This window comes from Rhipicephalus sanguineus, chromosome 3, assembly GCF_013339695.2.
Source record: "Rhipicephalus sanguineus isolate Rsan-2018 chromosome 3, BIME_Rsan_1.4, whole genome shotgun sequence".
In the NCBI taxonomy this organism is placed as follows: Eukaryota; Metazoa; Arthropoda; class Arachnida; order Ixodida; family Ixodidae; genus Rhipicephalus; species Rhipicephalus sanguineus.
In genome coordinates, this window is record NC_051178.1 from 90,637,109 (window position 1) to 90,657,880 (window position 20,772).

Consider the following 20,772-nt stretch of genomic DNA (forward strand, 5'->3'; position numbering starts at 1 on the left):
CCGCTGCGCTCGCTATAGTTAAAAATTTGGCAGGCTGTACACAGCCCCGGTGACCGTAACGGCAACTTCGAAGTGCATTCGACGAAGTTTCATGAACATAAAGCTACAATGACCCTTGTGGCTTCGACCTCCTGTATCTTATAACCACATATGCAGAGCTTAGCACTTAAAACTCTCGGCTATTTTCATGTTGTACTCCTGTAATTAGCATAAGCTCAAGACAAAGGACATCATCAGTGTATTGTCTTGAGTAGTGTATATAGTAAAGTAACACGCTGAATTTCCGTTCACGGCACCCAACACGTCAACAGTGGTTCATACCGCGGTCTCTTAAGGTAATTTTTCAGAACGCGTTGCAACATAAGCTATGCACTCTGTAAGATTATTCGCCATGGTAGCTTAGTAGGCAGATTTTCGCACTATTGTATCCGTCGACGAGGGCTAGGTTTCAAGGCAACGGCGGCCGCCCTACTATTGAGACGGAAACCGGTGTACGTATAGATTACGGTGCATGTTTAAGGAAACCGGGGATGTCAAAATTAATCCAGAGTCACGCATTACGGCGTGCCTCGGAATCATGTTGTTGTCGTGCGTAAAACGCCAGGCTTGAGTTCTACACCCTACAATGCCTGCTCGAACACAGTGCACGCTTATATCTGCATGTCAATTCTATTCATCCGTTGACCTCTCTTTGGAGCCCGGTCAGAGTTCGATCCTGCGATAGATAAACATACTGCGCTGGTGGTTGCAATGTTTGGCTGAAGCGCACTACTTGGCCAACGCATGCCCAAACATGCCTGCCCCGCTTTCCAGCCATGCCCTCATGATGGCGCTGGATGTCGCAGGCTGCCTTACAAAAATCGCACTGGCAGACGGCGAATTTATGAAAAGAGTCTTTTGCGCAGACGGCATTTTTGATCATGCAGCATTTAGGCTTATTTATCAAGTGTGAAAAGTTCTGCATAACTATTCCTTTTCTTTTTTGGGAAATTTCCTTGCTGTCTGCATATTTGTATTTTAACTCACAATGCAAGAAATAGTTCGATGCTTGCTGAGTTAGTGCTCTGGCAGCGTATTACTAGTGCCCTATAGATGAAACTGGAACTCGTTATGAATGCGTAATAATTTCTGGGCCAACGCAACGAGAACATTGTCACTCCGTCCATTCGTCTCTCCTGCTGTCACGTAAAGCAATCATTGCTATAAAAAAAATCAATGTATAAAGCGAAATAAATTTTATTTGCTACACTGCGTTTCGAACCTTTGGCTTCACGCTGCAAAACCAAGTATCTCAACCACTGGGATAAGCTCCCTATTTCTTTTTATTTTCACGCGTGAAATGCATACAAACTCGCAGGAACTCGTACGAGAGGAACTCCGCACGCAGACATTCTCCTAAAGGTTATAAAAGACATTAAACAGACGCTTGAGGTAATTGAACAGGTGAGATATCGGGGAGCACTGATTAGAGACCGAGATGGAAACCTGTGTCCACACAAAATACCAACAAGAATTCTGGGAGCTAAAAAAGAAGTAGGCTTCCAAAAATGAAATGATGGAAATAGGATAGAAAGGAGTATCGTATACCTGCATAGAAGCAATGGGCGAAAATTTTTTCGAATATTTCGTGTTAAACTCCCACGCTTGCAGAATTTGAATGGCATCAATTCTTATGGATGCAATGCACCGTTCCTCCAAAAAGAATATAAAAGCAAAACACTGTCTACGCAGGCTTGGTTGAATTTCGTGGTTGTAGTAGAGGTCACAAGATGGAAAGCCACCAAAGAGTGTTGTTCACATCCCAAAAATTTATACTTTACGACAATTTGATGCCAACACACTTTTCGGTGGTCATTGGTTGCGCATTTTCTGGGGCCGGGCCCGAAGATGACGAATTCTACGAAGGTGAGAAACCCTTTTCTGATGACGCCCGCATGCAAGGTTCTCAGGAAGGTCGCAAACTACAATGCTACAACAAAACTCTGCGCTTACGCATCAGTTAGACAACTTCAACAGGAGATTCGGCGTGGATTTCTTTAGCGTAGCACTCAACAACATCTCTTGTACAAGCACTGAATTTTGTATTAATTATTTCCATTAATTACTTCTTTCAGTATAGACATAATCAGATATAATCGAACAAGAAAGACAAAAAATAAGCGCACCTTTAGGGCAAGCAAGCAGGGAAAAACTGTGACTTTACAATCATTTTCAGTTCAAATTGCGCTGGCTAAATGACGCTCATTTATCACTAGGATTCACTGTCGACACCTATAGTAGCAAGCCAGGCTAACATCTCTGAGAATATAACGAAAAATTGCTCCATCTTTCTAACGCATACATTTCCTATATGAACTTCGATCTGCACGCTGTTTGTGTTTCTGAGGCGTTCTTTGTAACAAGCATTCATTTTTCTTGATCAGCTGACCAACTATTTTCTTGTTATAGAATCATTCGTCAATAACATATATTTGATACTTTTGTATCGGCGAGAATATCCCACGTGAGTGATACCAACCACATTATATCATGTCAGTAATACCAGTTAACACAGATCGGTGCCACGACCTTGCTCACGGATAAGAAAACGGCGCATCGAGATGAAAATGGCAGCTTCTATGGCAGAATAGTAGGCTTGATATGTATTGAATATCTGTTTAGTTAATAATGTCCTATATAAAGGGAACACACTTGTTTTGGCTCTGCCGTGAGTATTCAGGTCGAAATTATCACCGGGAAGGTTGAATCATACATTTCAACTGGGGCAGCGGTAACAAATGTATTCAAGCGGTACAATCACAAGGAAATGGCGATAGCACGGTGCAGGCCCGTAGGCAGGAATTTTTTTTTTTTTTTTTTTTGGGGGGGGGGGGGGCAACTGGCTGAAAACCTTAACTATTTGAGAAAAACACTTCTTTTCATTATTTATTTATGGTAAAAACACCTACATCACCAAAATTTCGGGCGGGGTGCAGGGCGAGCCCTTAGCCCTTCCCCCCCCCCCCCCCTGCCTACAGGCCAGGCACTGTGAAACTGCGTAATGTCCTGTACCCCTTCCTTATTGATGTTTTGATCAAAATTTTCAGGCAGAACTTGAAAGCGGTGCCGAAACAATTGCCCATATTATAGTAAACTAACTTAGAGCAGCAGCTAAAGCATTTTTATATTCAAGTATATAGCCCAGGTTTCACTAAGCAGTCATCACCAGTGCCGTTCATAAGCCGTCAAGAGAACATGAACGAGCATAGGGAGATGATACATCAGGATCCTCACACGAGCCCTCGTCGGATAACGGTGTCATCGGCTTTGATGTGGGACAGTTAAATGCGTGATCTGTTCGCCCAGATTGGCGGTTCTCGCCTTGGCAAAATAACCAGCTGGGCACCAATGGGAACAGGCTGGCGGAGGTTCGAACCAAAGAACCTTCGTCGACGAGGGGTTGTTCCTTCACTCACATTTTCTTTCTTTTTGCTGCTAGGACTACGACTTTCGATTGACCTAGTGCAAGTTCACTGTGAAGGAACCCCGCTTTGTTTGTTTTCCTTATTTTTAAATAAAAATATTACCCTCACAATGTATCTTGCTCCCGGGTGAGTGAGTAAGAAGCTTGTTTTGGTCCGAAAGTGGCAGAGCCTGAATGGGACCGGAGGCGCCGCTAGCTCAGGCTTCGCCTAGGATGGTGCTGGAAGGTGCCGCCTCTCGGCGATGTCGCGGGCCCTCTGGACGGCCAGGAGTTGGTTGCCGCGTTCCGCGCAGCGAAGGTAGCCTCCCAGGAGGTTTTGTCCTGTAATTCTGACCGCAAGTTAAAGGGGCACAGCCAGAGCATATGGTCTAAATTACAGTACTAGGAATTAGAGCGCTGACATTGGGGTGAAAATTCTGGATCGATTCTATTTAGTGTGGCTGTTGTGATATACGTGTTCGTCTATAATTGTCTGAGTGTGACTGATTGCACTCTTTTTAATTTAGGGTATGGAGGGGGGAAGACCCTGCGCCCTAGGTTGTGTGCTGAGGTGATCTCGTGATATGATACTAATGGATCCTTGAAATCCATTCATCTCCCTCCACTTCCTGTCTGAGAGAGCCGGTCACCACCGCGGGTAGCTAGTTCGCGCGCTAACCGGTGACCCCTTTCGTTCGTGTGGCCGGTCGGGGAGGACGAGGTGTGTTGCACATGTGGGCCGGGAACCGTATGTTGTTTGTTAAGGGGTCTTCCCCCTCATTAGCCTGAGTAAACGTATTCACAATGCTAGCGTCTGTGGTGGACATGAAGCCGCATGGGAATGCCTGATGGCAGTTCTCGAGTCTGAAAAGATGGTGATGTCCTTTTTCGTTGTTGCAGAGTGACCGCGATGGACAGTTCCTCGGCTTCATGAGTGAAGCCGGTGACCATAGTGGCCGTGTTGGCTAGCGATTCCTTTTCATTCACTACAGTGACGACATCGCATCGTTCTTCCAGTATTTGGCTGCATCGACAAAGAGGGCGGTTGGGCTGGAGTGCCCGATCTCCCTCAGGATGGCCTCGACTCTTCCTCTTCTTGGCCCTTAATTTTGCACGAGATGGATGTTCCTGGCGACGGGTCGACGCAGGAATGCATCTGGGGTATTTATGACAACAACATATAAATGTACAATAGTTATTATAAAGGCAGATTTTGTTTTTCGACAGTTTATATATGACGGCATATTTTTGGCTAAAAGTTCGGCTGAATATTATAAATGTGGAATTAGCGAAGACCAGCCAACGCCACTAACGTACGCCGTTTACAATTTAACACTATGCGGTTAAGGGATCTATATGCTCATTCCGCTTTGAAACCCTTTTCGGAGCCTTGTAGCTACCGTATATTTTCATCCTCTGTTTAGAGTGTTCCTTTACGATAGAGTTCTCGATACGTCATCAAGTATCATGAGGATTAATTCTGATATATGTATGACACTGGGTTACACTTGACCAATCATCGCAGGGTCATTCCACCCCGAACCACCCAGCCATTTTTGCGACTATCTCAAATGTATTCGAAACAAATTATGCTGATTTATTTCATTGAATACAGTGAATTCCTGGAGTTTTTTGGAGCGAAAAGTTTTTGTTCGCGTGGGAGCCTTCCGAATTTCGCATAATGTCGTCTGAGTACTGTTTGTCAGAAAAAACTATACTGAGGGTATCGTTTCTTGTTTCAATGTCAAATTTGTTTAAGAAATATTTCCTTCAAAAATTATTTTTCTTCCTCAAAACAAAATTTGTAACAATAAAACTTGTCAAATAAGATGACATATTTATTACCTTGCGATTGAGGCATGGAGCCGATTTTTTAATTGGAGCACCACGTGGCGTAAACTGCGTCTCCACGTAGACCGAAAAGAAAACATTTTGAAATTTGTGATTTTTTCTCGTTAAATTTAGAAACATCACTAGTCTGAAAATATTTTTAACGCGAAATGTATCTTCCATGGAGTAAGTACTCATTACTCAGATATTCATACTAGCGCAGTATTATAAAGGGAAGAAAGCAAACATGTGATATTTTGGCAAATTTTTGGAGGTGTGTATGAATAAAAAATTTCAGTGATATTATTTAGCTTCGGGCACGTTAGACAAACGCATTCGCTTAATGTCCATGTCATATTTGGTATTGAACCAAGAAAATGTATTTTAATACCGTAATAGATTTTAAGATAAACGTCGCTAGGGCGACATTCTGCGAAATTGAAAATGCTCCCACGTGACCAAACTTTCTTCTCTGTGAAATATTCTAGCAATTCACTGCTTTCAATGCAATAAATCAGCAAGAGTTTTTTCGAGTACATTTAAGATGGTCGCGAAATGGCTGGCACGTTTGGCGTAGATGACCCCGCATGGAGAAGCAATTTTCGGGTTGCAAATCTGCCTGAACTGTCTAACCTAAGGTACCACTTAGGGTAGACAGTACAATTGTTTTACTTTTGCTTCAGAACATTTGGGCACACCTTAGGACACAGTTACAAAGTCGAACTTGGCGTACTGGCACAAATTAGCTGACGCTACGTGGCGCCACCGTAGGTTATATATATATATATATATATATATATTATATAGTTAATATATATATATATATATAATATATATATATATATATATATATTATATATATATATATATATATATATATATATTATATATATATATATATATATATATATATATATATATATTATATATATATATATATATATATATGCCTAATCGGCTGTTTTCAAAACGACTGAATAATCTACAATATTCGTGTTTGCTTAAAAAAGAAAAGTGCACAAATTATTCATATCCAGTTACTGAAGCGTGAAAGAAAAATACTTTATTTCTTGCTCGAAATGCACATCAGTATTTCTTCAGATTCACTTTCTTCAAAGCGTGGGAATGTTGGCAAGCTCTTCGGTGAGGCTCGAGCGTAGCTTGTGAATTATACACAGACTTGTTAGTTTTTCGGATTTGTTGGCATTTTGGGGACATTCTTCAGTTTTGTAATTGATTATTTGCCGAGGATCTTTCCGAAAAGCTCGGAAAACATATTTGAAGTCTTTTTCTTCGCGTCTTTTACAGCTTTCTCGGCTTCTATGATCTGAGTTTCCGCTTTCTGCAAGACTCCTATAACCTTGGACAACATCTTGTCAATGGAATATTGGCAAGCCTGTAGACGAAAAAAACGTGATCATTTAGTGCGGGCTCTTGGTACAGGAAAGATAGCAAGACCAAGATTTTAAATTTTTCCTTAAGTTTCTCATAATTTCTGAAGGCTGCGATATCAAACCTCGTCATTGTGGTATGCGGGGAAAGTTTATAATATTTTGAATAAATATTTGTTGTAGCTGCATTATCGCTGTCTTGTCTGTCCACTAATTTGTTTCAATACCCCGCACGCTGCTTCTACTCCAGCTGTAATGTAGTGTGATGCGAATACTTTAGCTGAGTCAGTGTACTTCTGTGCGGCATATAGAACTCGAAGCCCCAGAGAGTGGATTACTTTCCTGAAATTATGACATCCGGTTCCTAACTTCATTGAGTTCTTATCTAATAACTACGCTCTGGAAAGAAAGCCTGCAGTACAGTAATCACTCTACTACTGCGGCAAATTACCTCGCTTATCTGGGTTTTTTCTTTGTAGTTTGCTTGGGTCAATTCACGCAGATGGAACTCCTTCATAGCTTCATAAATCACGTTCTTTGTCTCCGTATCGAGCACCTTGTTGACCGACGCCTTCAATCCAACGGGGAGCCCGTCATCAGCATCTGTGGGGCGATACACATAAACTTAGAAGGCAGATCCGTTCAATCCTTGCGGAAAATATGATAAATGCCAATGATTAGAAGCCTCGGTATTACTAACTCTCTCAAACAATGTATATGTAGCATGACGAAGTCTGTTGACTTGAAGGCAACTTATTACTTCTGTGACAGAAAAAGCCATTTTTCCTCCTTCATTATTTGAGACCTCGATTACGCCCGAAATATGTGTATAAAACCCTGCTCTTGGTGCTTGCTTTTCGACTGAAGGCCTTACGCTTTTTAAGATCAGGAAAACCAACGACCCTGGGAGCAAATAAACGTCTATTTTCTTCTTGCATGCAAAATAATGATTGCAGCTAGAGAATAGCCAACTACGCGAGTAATCCTGAGCTAGCGTAATTTTCCTACAGTCTTTCTATGTTTGGTTTCATATGCAGACATGGAAAGACCGCATCCATGCTTCGCCTTTAATGTTACTGGAATATATTAATCCTCCTTAGCGTTGCCCAACCCTGCTCTGTCTGCTGGCTCACCTTAGTGTTGGAGCGCAAAATTCGTTGCTCGCTTAAATGATTTTGCATTGCAGAAAGAATCACGGCGTACAGATGCTGTCGAGGAATTTCTCAATCATCTCAACCTGACAGTTTTGCATTTAATCGCTTCTAAATGCATCAACATAGAGCTTTGGATTGTACTAGTAATGAATATACAAAGGACAAATAAACCCACTTTGTGAATTGCAGCTGTTGATAACTAAATCTATCGTTGTACATGTTATACTTACGACAAACTGCAAGTGCCAGAAGTGCGCCGAAAGCAAGGGCTTGCAGATTCATGTTACCTGCCAATGAAATTTAAAGCGACGAGTTACGGCTCAGTCCCGCTTAAGGTTACTGATAAGGTTTTGAAAATGAAACAATGTTTGATGAGTGAATGAGCCACTATTCAATAAGCACATATTCACTGCAAGCAATATTTTCGCGCGCATGATCACGCCAGTGTAAGTGACCGAGAAAATGGTGAAAGGACCGAGCGTCGACTGGCCGTGTGGAATTAAATCTGCGATTTTCAAAGGTGTCCTACAGCAGAGGGCCTACGAGGGAAAGGCTAAGCAGTGATTTCACAGAATAGAGAGATTACAGAGTAAACAGTTTTCGGACACTCAAAATGCTTCATGATGTCATTTTGCTGTCTGGGCACTCTCCGGCTGACTAGAGTTATAGCAGGCAACGAGAGCAATTTTTGTTGTTTAATCATGGTATACCGAACTTCAGCGGTCCTTTTTGAAATAATCAAGGAAAAATGCTCATAATTAAGACTGACTCGGAGTTACAGCCACACCATTAGAATGGATGACCTGTAATTCACAGCATTATATTATTCACATTAGGGGTGTATATGGTACAAGCAAAATGAACGGTGTGACGAAATGTAAGGACGCGTTTAACAAAAATACTTGTCCCATGTCAGGAACTTGTCAAGGCCATCTTCGACCATGTTACACCAAGCGTACTGGCGTTCGTATCTGCGATATGATGGGCCTGCAATTCTTTCCGAAAGTTCCGCTTTTCTATCTGTAAAATGTTACGCTAAGGACAGCAATATCTCTGCGCTTCTATCTCTTGAACCTCTCGACAAGTTTCTCTTAGTGAATCAGTATCTATGACTGATTAAAGGTTGATTGCACCCAGTGAAGCCAACAGTCGACTTCTAGGCACTCTTCAGATGCAGGCTGACTGCCCAGACACTATGTGACAATCATTACTTGATAATACTGTGCAACAGCGAACCTTTGTGGAGAAGTGCGTGCTACCAGTATGTACAACATTGTATAGAGGCTGTGGTCCCGTTTTTTTTCGAAGCAAAAATAAAAATTTAACAAAAATCCTTACATACAATTGCTTCTCAGTTTATGTGTTCTGTGAAGTCCGCTTAAAACTCATAAATTGAGGTTATTTTATTACAAAGTATTGGCGGTATGTTATTTAGGCAGCTTTCCCATTCACCACATGTCAACATAATGAGATCACAAATAATGAGCAACGGTACAACAGCGCAAAATGCGGAACAGTGAAACACACAGGACAGAGTGTGTTTAGCTGTTCTGCTATTATGCTCATGAACCAGCTGGTCTACCTAAGAACCATTATACGAACGATGAGTTGATATCACGTATGACAAAATTTAATCTTGCACTTACTTTCTTAGCGTACTTGTTACCAAAACAGAGGACGAAAGAGCGACACGGGCACAACAGCATGTCGTTCTTCGGTCCTCCATATTGCTAACAACGGCGCGTAGAAAGTAAAATGGGTTACCAACACTCCCAAGCCTACGCTCTTAGTCTTGTAATTGATTTCCGATGCCATCAGTGTCGCCATCGCAATCATATTGTTAATATGTACAGAAGCACTTAATGAAAGGCATATCGGGGGCGTCTTTCTGCCCCACAACAATAGTCGCAGTCTATCTCGCGTGATTTCCTTGCGTTATCGCAGAGCACCTGTACTTTTCGTTCTCGAACACTGCGGGCGCTAGGAATGCGAGATAACGTCTTGGTAGGAAAGCAACGAGTTCTACTAAAGAGTGCGAATATTGTTGCGTGGCCCAAATACGCCCCCCTTACGCACTTTTAATGCTTTAAAAGCTGAGCTGTTTAAGCGCGCCGTTGGTCCCTGCGGCGTTCGCGAAAATTCGGCCTGCCTTCGCATAGCCTATATAGTCTAAGTCAAGATTAGTTAAGCCTGGCTAGTTCTAGCTGGGCATGACGGAGACTACGTAAGCTTATTCTAGCAATCGATACCATGTGACAGCCAATCGATAGCCAATTGATAATCGATCAATCACCAATAGATTCTAAAAAAATGCTTGGTTGAGCATAGCCTAGTTAACAATGCGTGGCCAATACCCTGTAATGGCCAATCGATAGATAATCGACAGCTAATCGATAATCGCTCAATAACCAAGAAATTCTACATTATGATTCGTTCAGCTTAGCCTAGTCCAAAAGGCATAGTCAATATCTTGTAATGACCAGTCGATAACTACTCGATAAATTAATAATCATTAAACAAATTTTGTAGAAATAGTTGGTTGTTCTTAGCCTACCCGATCAGCTGCACTGTTTCTTCAGCCTTGCGCCACTAGTACAAGCTTTTTTTTGCAGTATGTGCATGCAAATAAACATCTTTGCACGGTCGATAAAAATGTCCGACTGCCCAAACTACGTACAAAACACCTAGCCCTAATACCTTTATGCAGAAGTGAACGGCCTCCCATTTGTATAACTTTACCACATGACTCAAATATTCTATTGATGTGGAATGAATAAATTTTGATTTTTATTTCTTGCGACGCGTTAGTGCGTATTTCGAATTATTCATTTCTTTTTCATTTGTGTATTACTTTCCAATCCTCTTTTTCATTTTCGTATTCTTTTATGTTTTGCTTATTGTACAGCTCCTATTTTGCATTTCCTGCTAACCGCCGGAATCGCTTAGCAGGTGCTGTCGCTCTATTAAGCTCGAAAACGCATTCTACGTAAAGCCTTACCTTCGTTTCCTCTTTTATTGCTTAACATTATGCAAACATTTTAGAGCCTATTAACTGCGCTAGTAAACACGCACTAAGACGAGGGAAGACAGAACGCGCGCAGACTCACAACTGAACGTTTAATGGTTGAAAAATGACATATATATATATATATATATACAGTGATCAACAGATGGAAGATGTCCATTGGACTTATGATACGCGTTCGTCACAAAGTAGTTTCTAAACATTGTAGCTCACGACAAGCAAGAGATACCGAAGGTTCGCTTAAACACCCACGTTTAGTGTTAATCTTGAATGCTTGGACAGCTCTCGGGTGCACCGGTCCCTGTGACGATACAGAATCTTGGATTTGTTAAGGAAGCGGTTGGCACTTGCTATTGTTACCTACTTTACACTCCCTACAATGCTTAGACCCGTGAGGATAGCCATCTGTGGAGCAATTCTTAAGATGCTATTTTAACCGAATACTTACACACCTACCCGTTTGCCCCACATACACCCACCGACAAGAAAAAGGAAATTCATTAACCACGGCGCAGGCGCAGGGGACAAATTTCGACCTGTGTTCAACAAGGCAAACAAAAGGACTGGAAATAGGTGATTTGTCAATGACATTCATACCCTAGCACACAAATGCGGCATTATCTGTGCAGCTGAAAACACAACGTTCACATCGTAGCGCTGCGCTGCATTCTTCAAGTTATGCGAGACCTTGTGCTGGTACGGGATGACTGCATTGCCTTCTCCCTCGTGGACGAGATTCCGGGGTGTCCGTGTAATACACTCCACCATGTACCGCTTGCCTTTTAGCTTCTTCGCTAGCTTTTTCACAGGTTACCACAAGTACAGGTAACAGATAACCAGAATTACACAGCCTACTCAACTGCTCCCGAAAACTGTGGCTCACTGCATGGGCGTATGATTTCCGCAACGCAGCATCCAAAGCGCAAGCAAACATTACACAAAGTGTAATGTTTGCTTAAGACGAATTTTCGGCAGCTAAGAGGCTTTATTTGTGAGAAATCCGTATGAATTTGCTTGTGGCTTCGTGCTACAAACGGGTGGTTGTCTATTTTTCCTTTCTTAACCCTTCCGCCGCCTTGCGGGATTCCGCAGAACTGATTTGCAATAGGTGTCCAGTTGCTTCGAGTTGTCGATGAATTCGCCCTAGCGCTGCCAATTGCTAGCTTCCTGGTTAGCTCAATTGGTAGAGCGACCGCCCTCAAAAGGCGTTGGTCTCGGGTTCGAACCCCGGACCAGGACGAATTTTTCGGCAACAAGAGGCTTTATTTATGAGAAATCCGTATGGATTTCCTGTGGCTTCGTGCTACAACGGGTGGTTCTCTATTTTCCCTTTCTTATTAGACGAAGTGACTGAAGCAGAAAACTTAATCAGTTAAAGAGAGCGAAAGCTCCAGGTGCAATTCAATTCACACTACCGTAGTTCCAAAATCGGACCGGCTCCTTCTGTGGGGATGAAATGACGTGTCACGTAGAAGCAGCGGCGTAGCCTTAATTTTTTTTTTTTGGGGGGGGGGGGAGGGGTTCAATCATACTTTGTGTATGTTCGTGCGTGCGTTCGTCTATGTACAGACTGGTCCGCTGGTAAAGGGAACAGTTGCGTTTCGGGTGTATCCGGATTTCGCTCTCCTACAAAAGCATAATGACTTAGGTTTGCATAACACTACTGGTGGTTGACAGTTCCACACCCTTATGATAGACTAGTAACGTGCACGAGCAATCTTTCCACATCCACTAGCGTTAAGGGGCTATTGGAGTCTCTCCGGGCAATTTCATTAAAGAATCTTATCTCTCTCTCATTCGACTGTTTCCTTTAACAGCGGACCGTACTGTACGTGTATATATACGCAAGCAAAATTGAATATGCTCGGGGGGTTTGAACTCCCCCAACCACCCCCGCCCCCCTGGCTACGCCCCTGCGTAGCAGCGCCCATGTGCGCTCTGGGCACTTTGACAGGCGCATTGATTCTTTTCGTAGTACCGTAATAGTGAACGGCAGGAAGGGTTTCTGTCATAGGAGTGCTGTTTCCCGGCATCTGCTGGCGGTGCAGGAATTTCACAAAGAGCCAGCTTTCTCTCTCCAAGAGAACCGCGGCGTCAGAGATACTTCGAGGATAAGGAAACTCGTGGTATCCTGCCACGGCAATCTGTTTAGGTATCGCAGTTAATACTTCTATTGAGGAATTTCTTCTCAGCAGTTTTCTGTCTCACCAATATAGGACGAGGGGTATTCGGGGGAGGCAACATTGCACACCATGCCTTGTGCCTTTTCCTCAGGTGCATGGTCTTTCGGACGAGGTGGTAGGAGACTACTGACCGTACAGAGAGACAGGCTTGTGAACAACGTCGACAGCTGCCCCTCGCAGTACACAGGCCAATTTCTCACTGATGCCTCGAACCTATGGCGTTCAGGCATGACTGCAGAGAAGCGCTCGCATATTTATATATTCGCTAGTATTAAATAACCTTCTTATTTAGTTGCACGTTCCGGGCTGAGTCAGGAATCGAGATGAATTAAAAGCGCAGGAGCACTTGAGTTGGGATGCTCTGAACTGCAGGCAGAGTCATTCGAAGCTCAGCGCAATAAAAACTACCTAAAAAGCATAGTCTGGAACGCCATCGCTTAAACAACCTCACTGTCACAAAACTTACCTGGATTCATGCTAGATGACCTTTTTCGGGATCAAATGAGAAGATGGCACGCCGAAAAGTGTGTAAACACACAAGACGTTACTTTTATGTGCGGAACACTTTTTTCTTTCTTGTCTTTTTGCACTGAATGCTTACGCAGTTTATAAGCGCTTTCTAAAGCCTATGCAAATAGAAGATAAGGAGAGCCGTCAGAAACCTTTACTCTGAAGGACACCTTGCCCATACTGAATAAAGTCAGGTTATCTATACATCAGGAGCTATATCTATAAATATAGTTTCTTGGTATTTTAAATCTTTGCATGTTCCTCAACAATGCCTATTAGGGGCGAAGCTCCTTAAGGCGGCACCCGTTCGTCCCTCGTAATCGTAGTAGTAGTCGTAGTGCGTAACCATTCTTACGCTTTGACCTCCAAGGTGGTGCCGGTGGGAGATTTTTCCTGTGCGTTGTTGAACAATAAAAAATTCGCAGCGTGCGCGTTAACCAAAAGCCGAATTCTTCGGTCTCTCATTCCCCATTAGCAGCCATTGGCATGTTCCTGTAGGAAACGTTAGTAGAAGTAGAAGTGTAAGTGTTAGCTAAAAGCCGACTTCCTCTGTCTCTCATTCCCATTAGCAGCCATTGTTTACCTCCAAGGTAGTGCCTGGTGAGATTTCTCCTTTGCGTCATTAAACAATAAAAATTTTGTTCAAAACGCCGTTGATTGATGAAATAAACCAACGAAAGACGCCAGATGTTTTGTAAAAGCAAAACGAAAGAACGCCAGATGTTTCTAAAGCAAAATGAAAAGACGCCAGCTGCTTAACGAAAGACGCCAGATGTTTTCTAAAGCAATGGTTTTCTAAACAATGAAAATTCACAGCGTACATGTAAAATTAAAGTGAGCTGCAAGTCGTCATAACTCATCGAACCTTTAGTATAAACGCGCCCGATCTCACGTCGGTGATGATGTACTGGGCAGAATTCACGGAAGATTCATGGTTTACCGATGAACCTCCGCAGCTTCGCCCACTCATCATCATTCACTCCGTGGATATGCTGTGATTTTTTTTATCTAAGTCTGCAGTTTAAGTGAATTGTCGAAGCTTAAAATTTATCGCTTCTTGGCAGATAAATTATGTGAAAAAGAAGAGACCCACCTTTATAAAAACATTGAGGTGCCTCCCACATGCTATTGAAATTCAACGTTATTTATGAAGTTAAGGTAACTGTTGGCCCTCCTGAATATAGTAGCTGTGCATATGATGCCAGGTAAATGTCATAAAGTACCTAGCGCGCATATCGCCCTTATGAAATATAGCACATTTGGCCTAAGGTGCATAATGATCGGCTATTGATGAGATAGGTGGTGCTTGTATATACATACGACCAGGCCCAATGTGTCCTGAGGTTAAAAATACAGTGCAAACACAGAAGAAGCACCACGAAGAAAACACGACGCACACGTGCATTTGTGTACGTCATGTCTTTTCTTCATGGGGCTTCTTGTGTGTTTGTTTGCGCTGTAACTCTATTCTGAGGATTGTGTACCAACTAGGCCCAAATGAAGGTTCAATGTGCCTTCCTACATTCTACCACAAAACTGACTTTGGTTATCTGTTAATAGTGCATTATTGTTAGGGCCCGAAGCTTTCGTAGTATGGTTCTGTAATTATTGTGAACAGCGTGCTCTTTTCCTGTTCCTGCGTGCACGCTCCATTTTTACTGGCAGACTCTATGCTCTTTGTCGTTGCTTTTTTTTTTAGGATTTGAAAAATCTTTTTTTTTCGCTATTTTCACTTTTCACTTCGTGTAATAAACATATTGTTCTCTCACGCCCTCCCTGAAGAGTAGGCAGGCATTATATCCCTTTCGGAGGCTCCTTTATATCTCTCTCGGTTTTCGAACTATTAAAGGAGTTGTTGAGGAACAACAACTCCATTAAAAGTTCCATAACTTTGTCCCCTTTATGCCAATTTCTTCTTATCGAATATATATATATATATATATATACATACATATATATATATATATATATATATATATATATATATATACGTTAGTAATACTAATGCTATAATGAACTTTCAAACCCAGCTACAATAGCAAACACATGAAGAAACAAAGGAAATGGGCCTAAACAGCGATAATTCATTATCCTTGAAATATAACAGTTCAATAATAAGCAAATCAAAGGTCTCAGAGATAGCGCACATAGCATTTAATCAGGCTTTCACTGATCTCATCCGATAAATACTCATGCGCGGTGTGTAGTCCAAGTTTTTCTGCAACAGCTGAGCTGCGGAGTCTGTGGCGCGCGAAATTGGCAATTTGCTTCTTAGAACAAGAGCTGCTTTAAAAACTACCAGGTAAACCCAAGCGCTCCCGCTCTACTTTAACTTACGAGTGCGGTAAACGCCTTATCCATGCGGTGATTTCCCACATCAGCTAGCACGTCAACTAAGTAAGGCAGAAGCAACATGTTCAAGAGCATCCACTTTTTTCGGTTTATTGTGGCTTACTCATATATAACGCCAATCGCTAGTACTGCCCAAGAATAGGTAACTGCAGCGAAGTGTAGGCTATAGAGTTTGTTTGGGCCTGAATAAATAAGTTCTAAAATATTAGTGAAGGAGATCGACAATCGATGACATGTGTCAAAGAGATGATGTCTAGAAGATGAAAGAAAATGACGATTTAAGAAATTATTTGTAGCACTGTAATTACTGCAGCCTATTAGGATATCCAAAAGTAGCAGGCTTTTTACGTTTACATAATTTGTTTTCTTTTGATGTCATAAATACTACACTGCAGTTAAAAGCTACAGTTAATGCCCCCCCATGCGTTCGCCTCATTGTGTTAGACGCAAAGCCTAATAAGGAAGCGAGTCCTTGATCTCTTCCCACTCTTTCGTTCATGAAGATACTGTGTGATTTGTATAAAACCATTATCCTAAAGTTAGTGTCCCGGAAAATTCTGGCAGTAAATACTATTGCCACGAAGCGACAGCGAGGCCTTGCCTATGACGAACAGACACACACGAAAAATTAAAGATCAAACAGGCTGCAATATTTAGCAATGTATTGATATTTTATTGTGTGTATTTTCATGTAGAATGAAATATATATTACAATCCATGAAAATGCAAAAATATTTACGCCCACGAAAAGAAATAGTCGTTCTATGTGACCAATATTAGACGTGAACACTGCGGCTGCACATTGTGGCACCTATCCGCGGATGATCGTGACGGGACGGGCGCCAGGTCAAGCCGCACTAAATAAACTTAGTGCACGTACGTAGTGGCGAGCATCGTTCGTTTCCATCTCAACCATGCCAGGCTCATATCTGTAATAATAAGTAAGGACGCGAAGAAATTCACAGCAAAACTACGAAAGACGTCTCCTGGAGGTCTATAGCCACCGTAGCCGTTCTTCAGTGTAGAAAAACATGACATAGTGGGTGCAAAGAATTTTCCTTACAAAGCGTTCAACGCTTGCCCTTGAATAATGAGTCGCTGTCCCACTTGGTCTATTCGCACACGCAATTGTTCAAAGAAGTGTGCCTCGTTAACATTATCTTCTACGGCATAGGTAGGAACTGATTTCTCGAGGATTTTTGCAACCAACGTCACAGCCTTCTTCTTCAATATTTCCTGAGCTTTCTCAAAGGCAACTTTCGCGGCGGCTGTGGCGGCGACCTTCGCAGGCTCTTTAAGATGTTTCCCTGCAGTCTTGAAAGCCGCCTTAACTTTCTTTCCTGCCTTTTTCATTGATGCCTTGAATTTCTCCCAGAAGCTACGGAAAGAGTATTCTTCTTCCTGTAAAATAACAAGAAGGTATCAGAGTTGATAAGCATGGCAATATGGCTGAAAGGTTCCCTAAACAATATTTGAAAATACGAAGGAGCGCTTTATTATCTCCTGCTGTTTCCTGTCTTTTCAGCGTAATTAGTAGTGTCAGAAGTCTGTCTACGGGACGTCATGAGGCAATGAGCTTTCTTTTGGTCGCTATACGAGGGTTATATATTGTGAGTTGTCTCCCACCCTGTTTTGTCATGCAGACGCACACCAGTTATGTCTTGTCTCGCATGACTATGGCGCGCGATATACTGATCTCACTTCGTTTTGTGCGTTTTCTACAGCAAAGGTGGAGATAACGGAGTGTGGCCAAAACGCCCGAAATCCTGATAGGCTCAACGCTGGCCGCTGGCATTGCCCACGCGTTGTATGAAGAAATAAGTGGCGAAGAGGCGATAGTGCCTGTAGGATTCACTCTCTCGTCTTTGAACTCGGAGTGATTAGGGGTCCTTTAATGAACAATGAAGCAGTGCAGGCTGTTAACTTTGTGAAGAAGTATCAGAAAACTCATACATTACACACCTGAGCACCAATGTTTACAGGGGAGTCCTGTTACATTTCGCAGCACATACCTAGCCTCCTCGTCACACATGGTGAAACGGTGCGGAGGCTAACGCAATTTCATCTACAATCTGTGTTTTCAACAAGAAATAGTTTTGAGATTTTTTCAGAAAACTGTGCGGAATTGTTCCTGGTTTAGGCTGAGTAATACGCGAAGACGATTTCGTTACCTTAAACGTAAACGCACCGTATTGTGTGCATTTCTTATTATGTTGTTTCTCAGCATTTTACGCTTCGCTGTATTTCATTTCACATTTTTCATTCACAGCCTTTGCAACGACTCATGCGCAGGCTCTTTTGTTCTCCGGTCGCTGGAGCACACTAAGCTATAGAAAGAAAAAATCGTCCCACTACGACTTCAGTCAACCTTTCTCTCGTCCCCTCCCTAGAACACGTGGGAACCAGAGTAAGCTTTTGTTTCCTTGTATTCTCCGCGTATACGTGTATAATAAAAAGTCGTTGCATGGGTGAACAACCAAAGGACTACGTGGGCGCTGCTCTGGTGCACGCGTAACTACCTACTTAGTACATGTTAGGGGCTACAAAATCTGACCATGAAACGCAAGGCATCATTGATTTTGTCTACCGTACCTGCTAGGTAGCTCCTGCAGCATCGCCAAATCTGATCTAACGCAGTCTATATATAGGCTGCAATTTTTCTGCCGTCTAAGGTGCAATGCTAACATAATAGAATTTTGGAGTGATAGGAATCAAACGAAAAAAATATGAATTACTGATTGTACTTCAACTTCCAGGTCGGTTGGAAATCACTGCTTGTCTAAATGTTAGCTGTTTCATAGTTTAATCCTCCGTTTACGTGCAATTCGCATGCATCATGCTTTTGTTACATTCAGTATAACACAATTCATGCGTTATATTTCGGATCATGATTAAAAAAAGAAACGAAGATCACATAAAAAATGTGATTTAGGAACAGGAAGACTATCGAATTGAATAATGGTTTAGTAGCGTTCACGGGAAAAAAACTTGTTCGTTAGCTTTAGCTCAGAATTAATAATAAAACCTGGATCACATCTCATTCCCTTCTTCACAGTCATCCTTTACATTATGATCGCGGGCTTCAGAGGCTGTTAGTGTTGTGTGGGTAAAGTTTGACGTAACAAGTATACGTGAGCCGGTGCTTGCGTGTGTTGTGGTGACATGCCCAACAAGGAATGCTTCATTAAAGATTCAGCTGTTGTACAGAACAGCTGCGCCGTTTTGAAGAAAGTTTTTTTTTCTTTTGATTGTCAGTAAAATATGTACCATGCATGCGCTCAAAATAGTTTCCTCCCTGTTATAGTGAAATAAATAGTGTGTAAAGCAACCAAAGCCATGTATCAAGCGGGACCTACATTCGCTATTGGTGAGATTAGTGCAAAAAATTATGTTTCCTACCTTTTCGTTAAATGTTCTACTTTGCGCCATATCAACTGCCACTTCGCGTAGGATCTGGCCAAGTGCAATGGCATCATTTGCTAGGTCGTTCGAAGCGGTCTCTGAGGAGCCGATAACTTCGGTTTCATCTTCTGGAAGTGGGGAAGCCCACGCTAAAATGAAAATAAAAACAGACAACATGTCGTAACAGAAAGACATATGCATAATAATCGAGTGCCAGAAAACCTCCACAAGTAGGAACTTATCAGAAATGAAACACGCAGTGCATGCATACAGCTAACACTGCCCTCTTTATCTGCTTATGATGAAAACTGCATCTGATGAAGTAGTGCCCATATATTTGTAGTACCACAACTAAACGAGCAGTATTACAAATATCACGTAAATGGCAAAATTCAACTTACCTGTTACAGCCAGGACAACAAATAAGCAGGTTGTTGAAAAAATATGCTTCATATCTGCAATGTTAGAAGAGAATGATAACAGTTATAGAATAAATCATACTTTTAATATACACTGAGCTTTGTGCATGAAATGCAAGTATTATATAACGGCAATAAGATTGCACTGTATTTTATTCAAACGGAAAATGTAATATATTGCCTTCGCGCACACATGTCAGGGGTAGGACGCCTAGAACGCCATACAGTATTTGGCAGTGTATGTATCCTCCTTTGTTTAGGTTTTCCTGACTTACAACGTATAACATGTGTATTGCAGAGCTTTGTTGCCAATGCTTATTTTTACTTTTTATCGGTAGCCTTAAGCCGTTCTTCGCACGTACATACATATAAAATCTAACAAAGTACACTCATAATATGTTCCTTACCGGAGAATTTTATTGGTAGCATGAAGCCGTTCTTTGCACGTACACTCAGAAAAAATCTAACAAAGTACAGTCATAACATGCTTTTCATTAGAGCTCTAAATAGTGCTTAGTTCAACGGTTGCACTAATGAACAGATGTTTCATAACAGGGGCATAATTACTGAAAGCTTGACTCAATTCCCATTTTTCCACCAACTGGTATTTTTGTATTTCTTTCTTTGTCCTTTTTTTGTGTTTGCTGTCGCAACGTTAGAAGTTATTATATAATGAATATTCAGAGAATTACACCAAAAAATTTACTTACCGATTTCGCTAGAGATGCGCTGTTGTGCTCCTCTCGGCCCTGAGCTATGGCGATCGTGAGCCCGAAGCTACCTTATAAGTAGATCAGGTCACATGCTCTGCAGAGAGTGTGTCGTCATTCGAAGTTTGATGTCGTGATTTGTAAGCCTGTACGACAATATTAATACGAAGATAACGTTCTCAGGGTACAAGGTATTGACGAAAGACTGCATCAGTCAGCCTTGTAGTACAATGAAAGCCGCTTGATTAGCAATTATCAGAAGCCTTCCTGATACGTGATCGATAGACGGTTTCCTGGAGTGCGCACATTCTTCAGTAATCGCTTCGTCCGTCTTTCGCAGAACTATGAAGAACA

General features: G+C 42.0%; 1 non-coding gene across 1 annotated transcript; it reads left to right on the plus strand.

The window, feature by feature from the left end:
* The first annotated feature begins 12,007 nt into the window (after positions 1 to 12,007).
* Positions 12,008 to 12,081, plus strand: Trnal-caa (transfer RNA leucine (anticodon CAA)). Its single transcript has one exon. It is a non-coding gene; the product is annotated as a tRNA-Leu (tRNA).
* The last annotated feature ends 8,691 nt before the right edge of the window (positions 12,082 to 20,772 follow it).